Source organism: Crocodylus porosus, unplaced genomic scaffold (genome assembly GCF_001723895.1).
Source record: "Crocodylus porosus isolate Cpor-Errol unplaced genomic scaffold, CroPor_comp1, whole genome shotgun sequence".
Classification (NCBI taxonomy): Eukaryota; Metazoa; Chordata; order Crocodylia; family Crocodylidae; genus Crocodylus; species Crocodylus porosus.
Window position 1 is genome coordinate 9,077,111 of NW_017728925.1, and position 13,616 is coordinate 9,090,726.

A 13,616-nucleotide genomic window follows, 5' to 3' on the forward strand; every position below is an offset into this window, starting at 1 on the left:
AGTCCAGCTGCAGCTCCCTGCGGGGACTGTCCGAACCATCAAAACTCTGTGAATCTTTTCCGAAGATTCAGAGAGCTTCAAATCGATTTGGACCTTTTAATTGATCCCCAATTCGATTCAAATTCAGAGATTCAGCCACCGAATTAGGCCAAATCTCCTCCGAATCGAATCACCCCTCGAAGTTTCACACAGCCCTACTTATTTGCAAAAGAAGAAGGCAGGATCTACTGCAAATCAAAGCCTTTGTAGTGTTTAAAAATTAGGAACAGGCATTCAAACAGATCTCTTGGTGGGAATAAAGCAATGCATGGAGCAAACCCATCTGCTGGCCAGCCCTGTCCACACACATGGGTCCCTGAACCTGTAGCAGGTTCTTCAAAGATCCAGGCATGGAAGATGAAGAGCAGCCAAGACAGCTGAGCCCTTATCAAGGTGACTGTCCAGAGGCTGAAGCTTTCCTCCGGGGCAGGTTTTTAAGAAAGAACAATCTTAGCTGAAGTTTAGACTCTTCCCATGTCCTCTTCTCAAATTAAAACGTATTATTATTTGCATACCAGTAGCCCACAGAGGCTTCTGTCATGATCAGTGTTTTATTGTGCTAAAAGCTCCTGCCCCAAGAGATTATGCCGTAAATAGACAAGACAAACATAGGATGGGAAAGGAAGCAGAGAAGTGATTTTTTTCAGGGTCACATATCAGGTTAGCAGCAGAGCCAGCTCCCCTGCGTCCGAGGCGAGCTAGAGCCTCACCCAGCAGGTCACAGTGCCTTGATAATTTCTGAATCACTGAATACAAGTAAATCAGATGTACTTGGAGGCACCGGCTCTTGAGATTCAGAAGCCTGGGAAAACTAGAACGTGCAGCAAGTACTTAGATCCTAAATTAACAAACCCTGTAGGTATGCTGTTAAGACTAGATCTAGCAACATCATTTACTCCAACTGCAGCAGGCTGCGTGGGAACAAGAACAGAGGGATAAAAGGAGAGGAGATGCAAGAAAAGGGTAGTTTTTTAATAATATTGTTTTTAATTATACCATGGCATGTGGTGTGGTGGAGACAGCAGATGGATCAGCAACAGGCTGTTTTGATGTTTGCAGTGCTGCAAAGGACACACAGGAAGCACAGCAAACAAACTAACAAGGGAAGGGGTGAGGGGTAATGATAGCTGTAAAGGCACTAATTCTGTGTTGGGGAAGCTGGAATGTGAGCAGCCAAGGTCTAATGATACATATTTGTTATGGACCAAAACACTACTTTTTTTTTCCTAAAGGCTACCAAAAGCACTGAAGGCTGTGTCCTGACATCAATCATTGTGGGAAGCTGCCACTGAAGTCAACAGGGAATGCTGCATAAACAAATGCTGTGCCTAAAAATGTTTCAGGAACAATTTATTGCATTGGATGTGGAAGGATATATGTTCCTAGGATAGTAGGAACCTAGTTGTTTCAATTTCTGGATCACAAATCACTGTACAAAGGAGATCAAAATCATTATCCCTAAGATGGTGGAGCAAGTCGCTTTGTTACTCTGTGCCCCAGGTTACCCCATACCAGAGCTTGATAAAACCCTTGTCCTGAGTTCTAGTCCGGTGCTCTAGCCAGCCTACCGCACTATGTCATTGTCTGATCGTAGAATCATAGAAAATTGGGGTTGGGAGGGACCCCAGGAGGTCATCTAGTCAAGCCCCTGCTCAAAGTAGGATCAGCCCCAACTTACTAGTCTGCACCAAGGGTTCCAGTTTGAGCCCAACTCTAATACATAGTCTGTATGTCAAGAGGTCTTCATGGTACCAAGGAATTTTCTTTGGGATCCACATTACATTTGGAATGCCTCTAGGCTTCTCTAGCTGTGGAAACAAATCTATGGAATAAGAGTTAATGCATTTTTCAGTTTAAATCCAAAAAACCACAAGTTATAACCCCCATGGAACAACTTATCAGATGATTCTGTTGTTAGAAACAACTTGCTGTGTTGTGCATCCCTTGTGCCAATATCGTGCTTTCTGCCACATGTTGGATGCAGAAGATATGTGCTGAACTCAACAATCAGAATTAAAAAACAAGAATATAGGGTATGACATTGCTGCAGGTTCCTGGATCTCTGCTGGGTTTGACTGGAGAAGCACTGACCACTTGGGAAGGATATTTTTGTATCAGTATTAACTGGGGCATGTATGGTGCTATGAGAAGCCACATATGGAGCATGTCTAAAAACTACTGTAATTTAGTGACAGGGAGCACTGGGCTGAGGCACGGCATGCCTGTTTTGTGCACACTGTATCCCAAATTAGAAGTGATCTAACTGCTTCAACACAACGCTGAAGTAGAACTTTTTGGCATTCTCCTAGGACCACACTGCAGCATGTATGTTAGTTTTGGTTTGGGAAGTAGTGTGTGACATAACTCAGTGTACAATTCTCTGGCGCGGTACTAAGGCAGGGCAGACATGCTCACAGTGGCCCAAAGGAAGCTGTAACCTTGGCCTCCAAATAACAGGAGTCTGGAATGACTTGCAAACTCAGGAATCTGTCTTCTTCCAGTGAAGGGCCTATGTCTGAGGCCAAGCTGGACCATCTGAAGGCCAGGCTGAACCACCTAGACCGGACTTACTACAAAATTCAGGCCAAGGAACTTCACCCAGCAATTCCTGCATGACTTCTAGTTGTGCAAAGTGTTTCTATCAGAAAGACATCCCATCCTGTCTTCAAGTCTGCAAGTGATTGTGAAGCCACTTCCTTTGCAGACTATGACATCCAGAGAGTTCAAAGCTGCAGCATGGAGGGGCTGATTCCAAGTCCATCCAGTCTGGCTGCTCACTGCTGGCCACTTGCCATTTACATCCTTTACTGAAAGGCAAGATCTCAGTTATGCTGTGGCCAAGGGGAAGAGCCAGTCACAAGAAGTCAGCACAGTTTGCTACTAGGCTGTCAGTGTCCACTCAGAACCACCGGCCTTTAAAGGTAAATCTAGGAAAGTCCACAGGGCTGACAGCATGCATAAAAGGTCACGAGAGGGAAAGAAACTGAGTGCTTCTTCTGTCTGATCTGCTCTTTCAGATGTCCTATATCTCCCTTCTTTCCTTCTGAAGTTAGGAGGTGGCTCATGTAAGTCCAACAGCTCCCTCAATTCAACATTAACACCTGCAAACCAAAGATGGCAGTGGATGCTTACTGAAAAAAGTACTGGAATCTGTACTAAAAATCTTATCCATCATCTGCCTCAGCCAGGCACCTGTTGGAAACCAGATTTCAGTCTGCTGTGCCCCTTGGACTTCAAGGTTGAGTCTCACTCCTTATTCTTTCTCTTGGACAGTGGCCAGTTCAGCTTCCATTTGGACACTGCCACTCTGTAGCCCATCTCAGCTTACTGCTGTACTTGACTTCAGTCCCTTGTTATGTACCAATCAAGCCAATCACCTTGGGCTCTTGTACATGTGACAAGGTTACCATATACACGTGATGAAAAATTCCCTTTGTGTGGCTTAATGGCATCACACTTTACATGAACATGAGTTTTAGGGGGTTTGCATGAGTTTGCATCATCGTAAACTAAACTACACTGGGATGTGTTTTAGTTTGTGATGATGCAAACTGTATGATCCCAGTGTAGTTTAGTTTGGGACAGTGCAACTTGGAACATTGCAGCCGTTATTCCATCAGCTCATCCCCAGGCCGCAGGACAGGTGGACAGGCTCCGCTGAAAAAAAGAGTCAGGCCCCTCACCACTTCTGCCTTCAGCAGGTGCCTACGGCTGCCAGGAAACCTGGGGCCACCCAGGAAGGGGAGGCAGAAGAAGGGTGGCTCAGTGTGCTGGCAGCCAGAGAAAGTGATGGGGACAATGCATGGGGCGCTGGAAGCCCAGGTGGGCTCAGGGAAGAGTTAGATTGGGTGCCTCCAAGGTGGGACAGCACCTGGCTTGCTAGCAGTCCACCTAGGTGGCCCCAGGGGGCACTGCTGCCACTGCAGAAGGAAGGACAAGGGCTCCCCACCGTTCAGGGATTGGCCAGCCCTCCAGCAGCTCACCCCCTGGTGGTGGGAGAGGCGGGCAAGTCCACCAAAAAAAAAAGGGATCAGGCCTCCCCACCACTTCTGCCTTCAGCAGGGACCTATGGCCGTCTGGACAATGACATGTATACATACAGTGATGGAAAATTAAAACCCACCATTTCAATTAAAAACTCACCATTTCAATTTAGGGGGCACAGAATGCAACCCTGAAGGACTAAAACCCCGTCGTTGTTCAAGTACCCTTAGCAATGGAGAAAGAAAACCATGCTGACTGGTCAGGGGGGTTAGAGCTGCTCATTCAGTTCAAGTTCTATGGAGAAAACTCTGCACTGTCGTCTCTTAGGGATGGGAGGAAGGGAGCGGGAATGGAGTGGAGGAAAAAGGGGCCTGGAAGCAACCCATGGACTCCACTAAAAGATTAAAAGTAAAATTAACCCCTTCCTTCTGGCTGCTAGATGGTGTTTCCCTTCTCCTTTCGGCTGCACAGAGAGAGGTGATGGAAGATAGCAGTGGGTGGACTAAGACATTGGTAAGCACTCAGTGATGTACCCCAATGCCCTGTTCAATAAAGGCTATTGAGTGGCATAATAAGGACTGTTCTTCAGCAGTAAACAGGGTGTTTCTTTTGAGATATACCCACTGGCTTGCACACAGGTAAATGGAGAGTTTGTTGTTAGACTTCTAGTTACTGTTTTCAGCCTCACGGACTGCGCATACATGCATGCCTCCATGGCACTCTGCATATGCTCTTCCTTGCAAGCTGATTGCATTCACTTAATATTAAGGATAGAATTCTGAACCCTCGACCTCAAATCAAAGCCATCAATCTATCCAACGGGACAAAGCAGTAGTGATTCCTCCTGATATGTTTATTTGGCTGGAAACAGCAGTGTCTGAGGGGCCATGCCCTAGAGGTTAATTACAGCTTGCTGTCTGATTGTTAGCTTGAAACACAGCAAAGCATCGAGGAGGTTTTAATAACCACGAATGGTCAGGGCTTCATCTGAAAGATGAGGGTATATTCTTCTCCCCCTTGCACAGGTTGACCAAGCTGGTGTAGGTCCATTTGCTTCAGGGGAGTTACTCCTGATTTGCACCAGTGGAAGGGATTGCAGAAGCACTCCTGCTGCCTGCAGCAACACAAATCTTTGTAGCAGAACACTGGGGCCATTGACTGAGGGAAGAATGTCACCTACTGAGCCACCCACGCACTGTCTAATAACTCCGCTTGCCGGCTGTATATTCTGCTCAAACTCACCAATAAAAGCCTTGTTGACCAAAAAAAAAAAAATCAAGAAGGGAAAAATGAAGCATGCTTGACAGCAATTACATTCCACGCAGGGATGAGAGCCTACAGCGCTGTAATTCTTGTGAAATTTATTGTTATTTTTCCACTTGTGGGTGATATTTCTGATGTTATCAAAGTGGAAATACAGATATATCTTAACCTCTGGGGAAGACTAATGAGAAGTTTATTTTTTCTATAGCTTTTTGTGGCATAGAGTCAGCTGGCAAAGTATGTATTTTTTATGAGGGGCAGAGAGTTCAGCACTGTGGAGAAACTGTTATTCATATGGAAGGTATCATCCTGAGTCCTGGGGAGCACCGCCCAAGCCCAAGGATTCAAACTGGTGGGGGCACCATTGTGTAAAACCACTGGTGCAGTCAAGTAAGACTGTGTTAAAAGTTGGTGTTATACCCCTAAATTTGAAAATGGCCCTTTCTACTGATGTTCAAGGCCTGGCAGAAATGTTAAATTTATATTAGATGAAACATATGTCAGTAAAAAGTTTGCAGATTGTCAGTAAAAAAAAAAATCTTGGGTTGCCAACATTGGGTTGACTGAAGTATGTCAATTCATTTAACCTTTTTGTTCTTCAGTTTATCAGTCTGTAGCAAGGGGTTTGCTAATATAATATATTGGTTAACAAATATGTGTGTGTGTGTGTGTGTGTGTGTGTGCATCACTGCTCTGTCATGGAAGCAATCAAAATTCCTCATGTGTGTAATAGGCCCTTTACTAACAGTCAAGGGGATTTTCCTGTAGAGCAGAGACATGAATCTTTCAGGAAAAGGACTTGAGTTCTGTCCTTTTTGTCACTGATGTTCCAAAGAAAGAGGGAACTGGCATGTCCTAGGTGGCTACAGATTTATTATTCTGCTACTCCTGAGGATGCTGAGGCATGGTTCTTTAATTCTTCTAAAATGCCCCGATATTCCAGAAGCAAAGAATTATACAAGTGCCAAGTATTAATTGCTAATTAATTGTTAGATCATTTCTAGGATATACCCTGAGGCTAGAAACTTCCTGCAGAGACCGTTAAATGTGGCTTAAGCTTTAGCCACATTTAATATTTGCATGTTATGTGTTGTAAGGATTTTGTGTGCCTGGGGCAGCTGCAGTCAAAAGCAGAAGGTGCAAGTAATAAGAAACACCTAGGGGGTTGGGGGCTTGGGAGGGGAGAGGGCTTAGAGAATGGCCAGAACTGGGAACAGATGGCACTTGTGATCAATGGAATGACAAAGTGACCTTTAGGATAACTGTGGAAAGGAAAAGAGCAAACTAGTCAAGGACACAATTAAAGCTGCCCAAACCAGCCTCAGAGAAAACCTGTAAGAATTAAAATGCCTGGAAGAAGACACTGGTTGTGAGATAGGAGAAACCAGGAAACATAATGGGAATTCAAGTGGGCCTGGAAAAGGGCAGCCTTGCTAACAGCATTGCAGACAGTGCGGGGTGTATTTCTGGTACTCACGTTAAGGCAAAACTAATGATGCTGGGCACAGTGATGAGAGGTTAATGACCACAGACTGGAGTTGGAGGCCGCTTACCGCTGTTGCTTAGTAAACAAGAATTCCATAAAACTTAGGAAAAAATAGACATAGCTGTGAATGCACATGCTGATCTGTCTGTACGGTTCCTGACTCTTTTTGGTGAGATAGGTAACTGTTCTTCAGTTCCTAGCGAGGTGACACTACATTGTGCCAAACACTGGAGCACAAACTGTCCAAAACAGCGAGTCCTACCTTCTTTCCTTGCACAAAATGGTCTGGGGTTTGTGGTGTCCTATTTCTGTTCTGGAAATAGGAGTCTGAATGCTGGTGTCTTGCATCTCAGCTCCTTGTGGGTGGTGGTTCACCTCACAAAATACCTTGGAACTTGGCCTGATTTATCATCTCTGCCATTAAGGTGCCTGTGTTAGCTCAAGAGTGACTGATTTGGGTGATATATGGAGTTTGAGTGTAAAAATGCATGTAGTGCTCTTCTTTTATATAGGAGACTAAAGAGAGATGAAGAACTCACCATAACCTCACACTGACAAATGGAGAAAAAGCATTGACTAATGGGTGTAGCATGGGGACTGGTTTAGGGCCTGACTTTGCCAATAAATCTGCTACATATTGTTGGGCATGCCATTAAACTTTGCTCTGCCTTACTTTCCCTATCTCTGTAATGAGGCTGAAAATGTAAATTAGGAGATATTGATGTAGAAAATGTTATGTGAGTACCAAGCAGCATGAATTGTTACTCTGCAGTAGGTGGCAGGTGGTTACCAGTTTGGATCCATGGAAAAGATCACATAGTGAAGAACTCTTTCTGTGATTTAAGCCAATGAACCCATAATCTGCATCTCTGGATTTGCAAACAGACAAAATTGCACTGATTTCATTAAAGGAGTGGTTTAAAATCCTTGTAGTTAACGTGGTACAAAAAGCTATTGTGGATGTTCTTCAATCCACCTGGCTTAATTCAACCAGGAATAGATTTTACCTTAACTTAAATGTGTCACCTAACTGTGGTTTTCTCTGGCTTGAATGAAACGTTTAACTGAAAGAGTGCAACTTCTCAGGGACGGTGATCATTCAATCAGCTCAGCTGCCCGGTAGGGATAGTAATACCTCAGAGTTATTGACAGTTTATCTCAAGGAAGAAACACTCAAGTAGCAACTTGAAGATCTACAATAAAAGGTGCTATGGTAACGCAAAATATATATATATATTATCCCCTATTCAGACAGCTGCTACTTTAAACCTACAGCAGTAGATCTTCTGGTAGGGGGTAGGGGGATGAGGTCCCTTTATTGTCACTGTGGGACAGCAGTAGGAGGTGCCTTTCTCCTTCAGATCTAATGTGTGGTGACGAGACCTTGGGAAAAATCATCTTGTTCTCTGGAATGACAGTAAAAGTGTGAATAAAATGGTAATATGACTGGATGGTTTCTCCACGTGGGTGGTCCTCTCCTGGAGCTTTCTACTTAAGATGTGCTTTACCACTAATTTTGTAAGGGCTTGTTGAAACCAGAAAGCTAACAGGGTAAAATAGGGTGTCAATTTGATGTGTAATAGCAGCTCCTGATCAGGGGATTTGGCTAAACAAGAATGAGGCGCTCTTTTTCTAGGAGACAGTGTGAATGTATGGAGTTAAACAGGAAAAACACCAAACATATTCAAAGCCTACTGGTTAAACCCATAGCTCTTCCTGGGCTGTTCTGTAGGGCTTCATCACATTAGCTAGCATCCTTCAGAGTTTATTTTAAAAACAAAAATAGGTCTTCAGGTTCTAGGTGGAAGAGAGCCTAAAAATGTGAACACAGTGTAATCACTGGAGAGGTTGGTCTGCCCCAGACTGTATAGCAGTAGCTCTGAGATGTATGGACTCTCTCGTTTACTTCAACCAGGTGTTCACTTAGAAACCCAATGATGATGGCTTTTAAGAGTTCATCTGAGCCATTACACAGAAAGAGAAAGACTGCAGATCTGCGCGTTCACTATGGGAGGGGTCTGAAGTGGCTGGCGTGAGGGAGATGCCACCCATTCTTCCCTACCCCGCAAGCAAGAAAGACAACAGCTTAAGAATCCCAGTTAAGCCCTGTTGAAGACTATATGGTAGCCATGCCTCATCCACGAAGAGCCCAGCAGTGCTTGGAGAGCACATCCCTGTTTTAAACATCTGCATGACTTTTGAATGTGTCTCAGTTTGTTGACTTGTATAGGTCGAGCTTGGATGAGTGCCACCAGCTGCCCCTTGCCTCCTCTTGGAACCACATATGGTAATTGCCATACAAGAAAGGAACTGCTAGGAAGTTCTCATTAACGGTAGCTTCCTGTAAGAGTTCAGCTTCCTGGAGTGTGTCATCTGAATAACTCACATGCTGTTACCTCCTAACCTTTGTGAGGCACAGAAGTGAATACTTGGAATCTTAATAATATTTGAGAAAGGGGAAAACCTCTGTAGTACAATAGAACCCCAAACTACTCAGGCATCGCACATCAGCTCACCTTCCCTTTATAACAAGCTGTTGTCGGGCTCCTCTGATGAGCCAAACATGCCGACCATCATCTATACATGTATGCCAGTTATGCACCAGTACTAAAAATATTTATTTTAGATGCATGTTCACCACCTTGCACAGTAGCTGGCAGCAGGACACTCCCATTCCCCGTGCATCTGAAGTTGTAAAACGCCTTTTCCCCCTCCCCCATTTCACACACTAGAAGAACATTGTAGTGTTGACAGCTTCTTTTCACAGTTTGAGTGCAGAGTCCATACAAGTTGTAGATCACCTCTCAAGACTTGTGAGTGAACAGCCACAAACTCCAGTGAATGTGATGGGAACTGTGTGTTGCTCATGCTCAGCATCTCTGCTGAAATTCTTGTCTTACATCACATCTTCAGAGTTCCTCGTGCTAGAAGGGACCGCTACATCATCTAGTCTGACCTCCTGTATAACGCAGGGTGAGTCTACATGTTCATTAAAATGATTTTGCTAATGAGCATTAATTCTAGTACCTCCATTGTGAGATACTGGAAAAAGGCACATTAGGCTATTCTAATGCACATTAGCGAAAGTGCATGGGTATTTATACATATACTTTATTTCTAGGGACCTGCTGGAGATCCACCACTTTGGAGCAGACTCGATTAATCAGAGTCTGGTTAATCAGAGTAACCAGATGTTGCTTTGTCTCATGTCTCAAGACAAGGAGGTTGCTTTTAACAGCTCAGATTTACAACATTCCAAACTTGCACTGTGCACCACATGACGAAATGATTGCTGCCATTCGCAGTGACAGATAGTGAACAAAGGGTTAGAAATCCAGTGCATCAAGGATTTGTTTCCCATGATGTAACAACAGAAGTTGCAATCTAGAGACCCTCCCTCACTTAGAAGACTACAGAAGTTGGGAATTGGGGGATGGTTCCAGTTAGATGGTCAGTCAGAGGCCGAGGGTCTGCAGAGATTGACTGCTGCTCCACTATTGAAGTTTTTCAGTTCTTCTCATTCATTGGATGTCTGTATTTACTGAACGTGTATTTACACTACCTGTAAGAAGTAGCTGATAAACAACATGACATTGCTCTGAATTCAAAAGCAATATTCACAGCACCCATCTAACAGTAGGTACAACTGTGACTAAGCAAGTAATCATCCTGAGTATTGCCCACTAAGAACAGTGAACCCGCAGAAGTGTCACTAATAGCTGCATCCTTCTTTGTGGAGGGAGAAACCAATGCTCTTGCGGTGTTGCCTTGTTTTGTATCTAGTTTCCAGCACTCACACTCTCAACATGGATTCTGGAAGGCAACATGTAATGGAGGGGAGAGAGAGAGAGAGATCCATTTTTGTTATGAAGCTGTTTCATCCCAAGAAGAACACAAGATTAATTGATTCTGCCCCAAGTCTGCTCTGATTAATATAAGACTAACTGAGTCTGCTCCACAACCGAGCTGAGGTGAACTGCACTGCACCATGTGCAGTTATATAAGGAGTGAATGCGCCTCAGCGCTGAGAAAATGGCAGTGGTGTGCTTTTAAACTAAAGCATCTCCAAGGTGTTTTAGTTCAAAAGCACACTGCTATCATTTTCTTAGTGATGACACACATTTTGCTGCTTATACAACTTCATGCATCACAGCACTGGGCGTAAAAATGCCCCATTTTTTTGGTGTCACTTTAATGTGCATTGAATAGGCTAATGCGCTTTAAAGTGCATGTGTAGATGCACCCACAAGCTGCACAAATTTATCCATTTAGCTCTGTATTGGACCCAATCACTTGTGATCTTTGAAGATATGCTTTAGCTAGTCTTGACATCAGAGGGAGACTACCACTCACTTTCTTTCACAGATGGTTGCAGTGACCAAGCCATTTGTGTTATGTTTTCTTGGTGTACTGAACTTCTCAGTTTTGTTATTTATTGTTTAAAATTCTTAAGCACTTTGTATCAGAGAATTTTTTTAAAGTTTGTTTTCCCAAAAACTTCTTATGTAGACACTTTTCCTCACCCATTTCTACCCCACTACAGAAAGTGTAATGTTGTAGTGTGGGATGGCCTCCACGGGGGGGCAATCCAAGGCAGCAAATACTGTCAGCTCTGGCTTGCATGAGTGTATATTATGCACACTGGAGAAAGGTGAGGGATGGGAAGCACATGCACCGCCTTCCTCTTACAAACCAGCTAACACGCCCAAAGATGGTGTGTAACTCTGAGAACACGCTGTCCCGCGGAGGGAAGTCTGTCAGTGTCTAGTAGAACTGCATCTTGTGGCAGTGCAAATGGTGTGTGGTTTTGTCAAGAGAGGTGGCTTGCTGCCACATAGCAAATTTGTGCCAGATGTTGCTTTGTCTCATGTCTCAAGAGAAGGAGATTGCTTTTAACAGCTCAGATTTACAATGCTCCAAACTTGCACTATGCATCACATGAGAAAATGATTGCTGCCATCTGCAGTGACAGATATGAACAAAGGGTTAGAAATCCAGTGCATAACCGATTAATTTCCCATGATGTAGCGATAGAAGTTACAATCTAGAGACCCTCCCTCACTTAGAAGATTACAGAAGTTGGGAATTGGGGGATGGTTCCAGTTAGACGGTCAGTCAGAGGCCAAGGGTCTGCAGAGGTTGACTGCTGCTCCACTATTAAAGTTTGTTCAGTTCTTCTAATTCATTGGATCCCTGTATTTATTGAACCTAGTGATAAGAAGTCACTACGTATAAGAAGTGGCTGATAAACAACATGACATGGCTCTGAATTCAAAAGCAATATTCACAGCACCCATCTAACAACTGTGTCTAAGCAAGTAATCATCCTGAGTATTGCCCACTAAGAATGGCGAACCCGCAGAAGTGTCACTAATAGCTGCATCCTTCTTTGTGGAGGGAGAAACCAATGCTCTTGAGGTTTTGCCTTTTTTTCTATCTAGTTTCCAGCACTCACACTCTCAGCATGGATTCTGGAGGTCAACATGCGATGGAGAGGGTAGAGAAAAAAAAGTCCTCATTGGTCACATCTTTCATACGATGCCGCTTCAACCCAAGAATATAAGATTTGAGCAACTCATGTTTTTCACTTCCTGTCAAGCCCCACCTCCTATTTTGCTTTTGGTAGCAGCATTCTGCAGTAATAGTTTCCTGATATCCATCTTTCTCTCCTGTCCTTTAAGAAGGTGCTCATATAAGTATCTCCAGTTCAGTTTGATGTTCTGCCTTAAGTGAGGAAAGTCCGGCTCCAGCTCATGGATACTAAATTTTGTGTAAGAGCTACATTCTTCCAGGATGAGCTAAGTCTTGTTGGAAAGCCCAGCGGGGAAGCAGTTGGTAATAGCCAGTGGTTCCAGCTTCTTACAACCCAACAGGAAGGGAGCACCTATGTAAATTGTCTAGTGCCTGTAAAGCTGTGGCAGGATTTGAAGTTGGTCTGACTTCTTGCCCAAAGTGAAGAACAGCAGTAGGGTTCCTCTGGTTTGATTTCTCTGTGCTCCCCAAGGGCCTTAATGGATTTCCTAGTGGGTGGAAGTGCCCCTAGCATCACTTTCTTCAGCCGACATTTTGAAACGTTCAGAGAAGGAGACACCGGAACAACAGAACACACACCACGAATCAGAACGTGGTCTAGGTCAAATGGTAGCAGAAGTCCAATGAAAACAGGGACACTCTTAATTAAAAAACCATGTAAAGGCAGCAAAAATCAACTAAAATGAGCTAAAAGAAAATGACTCAAGCCAGACCTGAAATTGATATGCAACCAAATCTGGCTGATTATCCCTCAAAATGATTTTTCAGTGGAAAACAAGCTTTTTTCCAAAAGAACAGAATATTTCACATGCAAAAAATCTACTTCTATGGGCAATTGCAATCTTACTGTTGAAAAACCTGAGCTAGTGAAAATCAAAATATTTCGATCCACGTATGCCAACACTGTGCATCATGTAAATTGTAGTTTGTCTGTCCCATTCTTGTCCCACTTCTGGTTTCCTCTATTGTCTTCATCTCCTACAATGCCCCACAGCCATGTGAAGAGACGCTTTCTTCTCCTCGTATTTCTGCTTCTGATGTCAAACAGAAGAGAAAGTACGTGCAAGGGCGGGGGTGTGGAAAGGGGGACATGGTTGGCTAAACTTTCTAAAGTTTTAGGACAAGTTTGTTCCAGGGGGTGTGTTGGTGGTTTGCTATGAACCAGTTCTGCTTATGCATGCTAAGTACTCAGTGAAGAAGGGGCAGGGGGTGGCCATCCAATGCTGAAGCAGAAGGCTAGCAATTGGAGCTTCTAGATCCTAATCCCACTTTCGAGCTGTTTCAACCAGCTTGCTTTGCCCCTGTGTGCTCC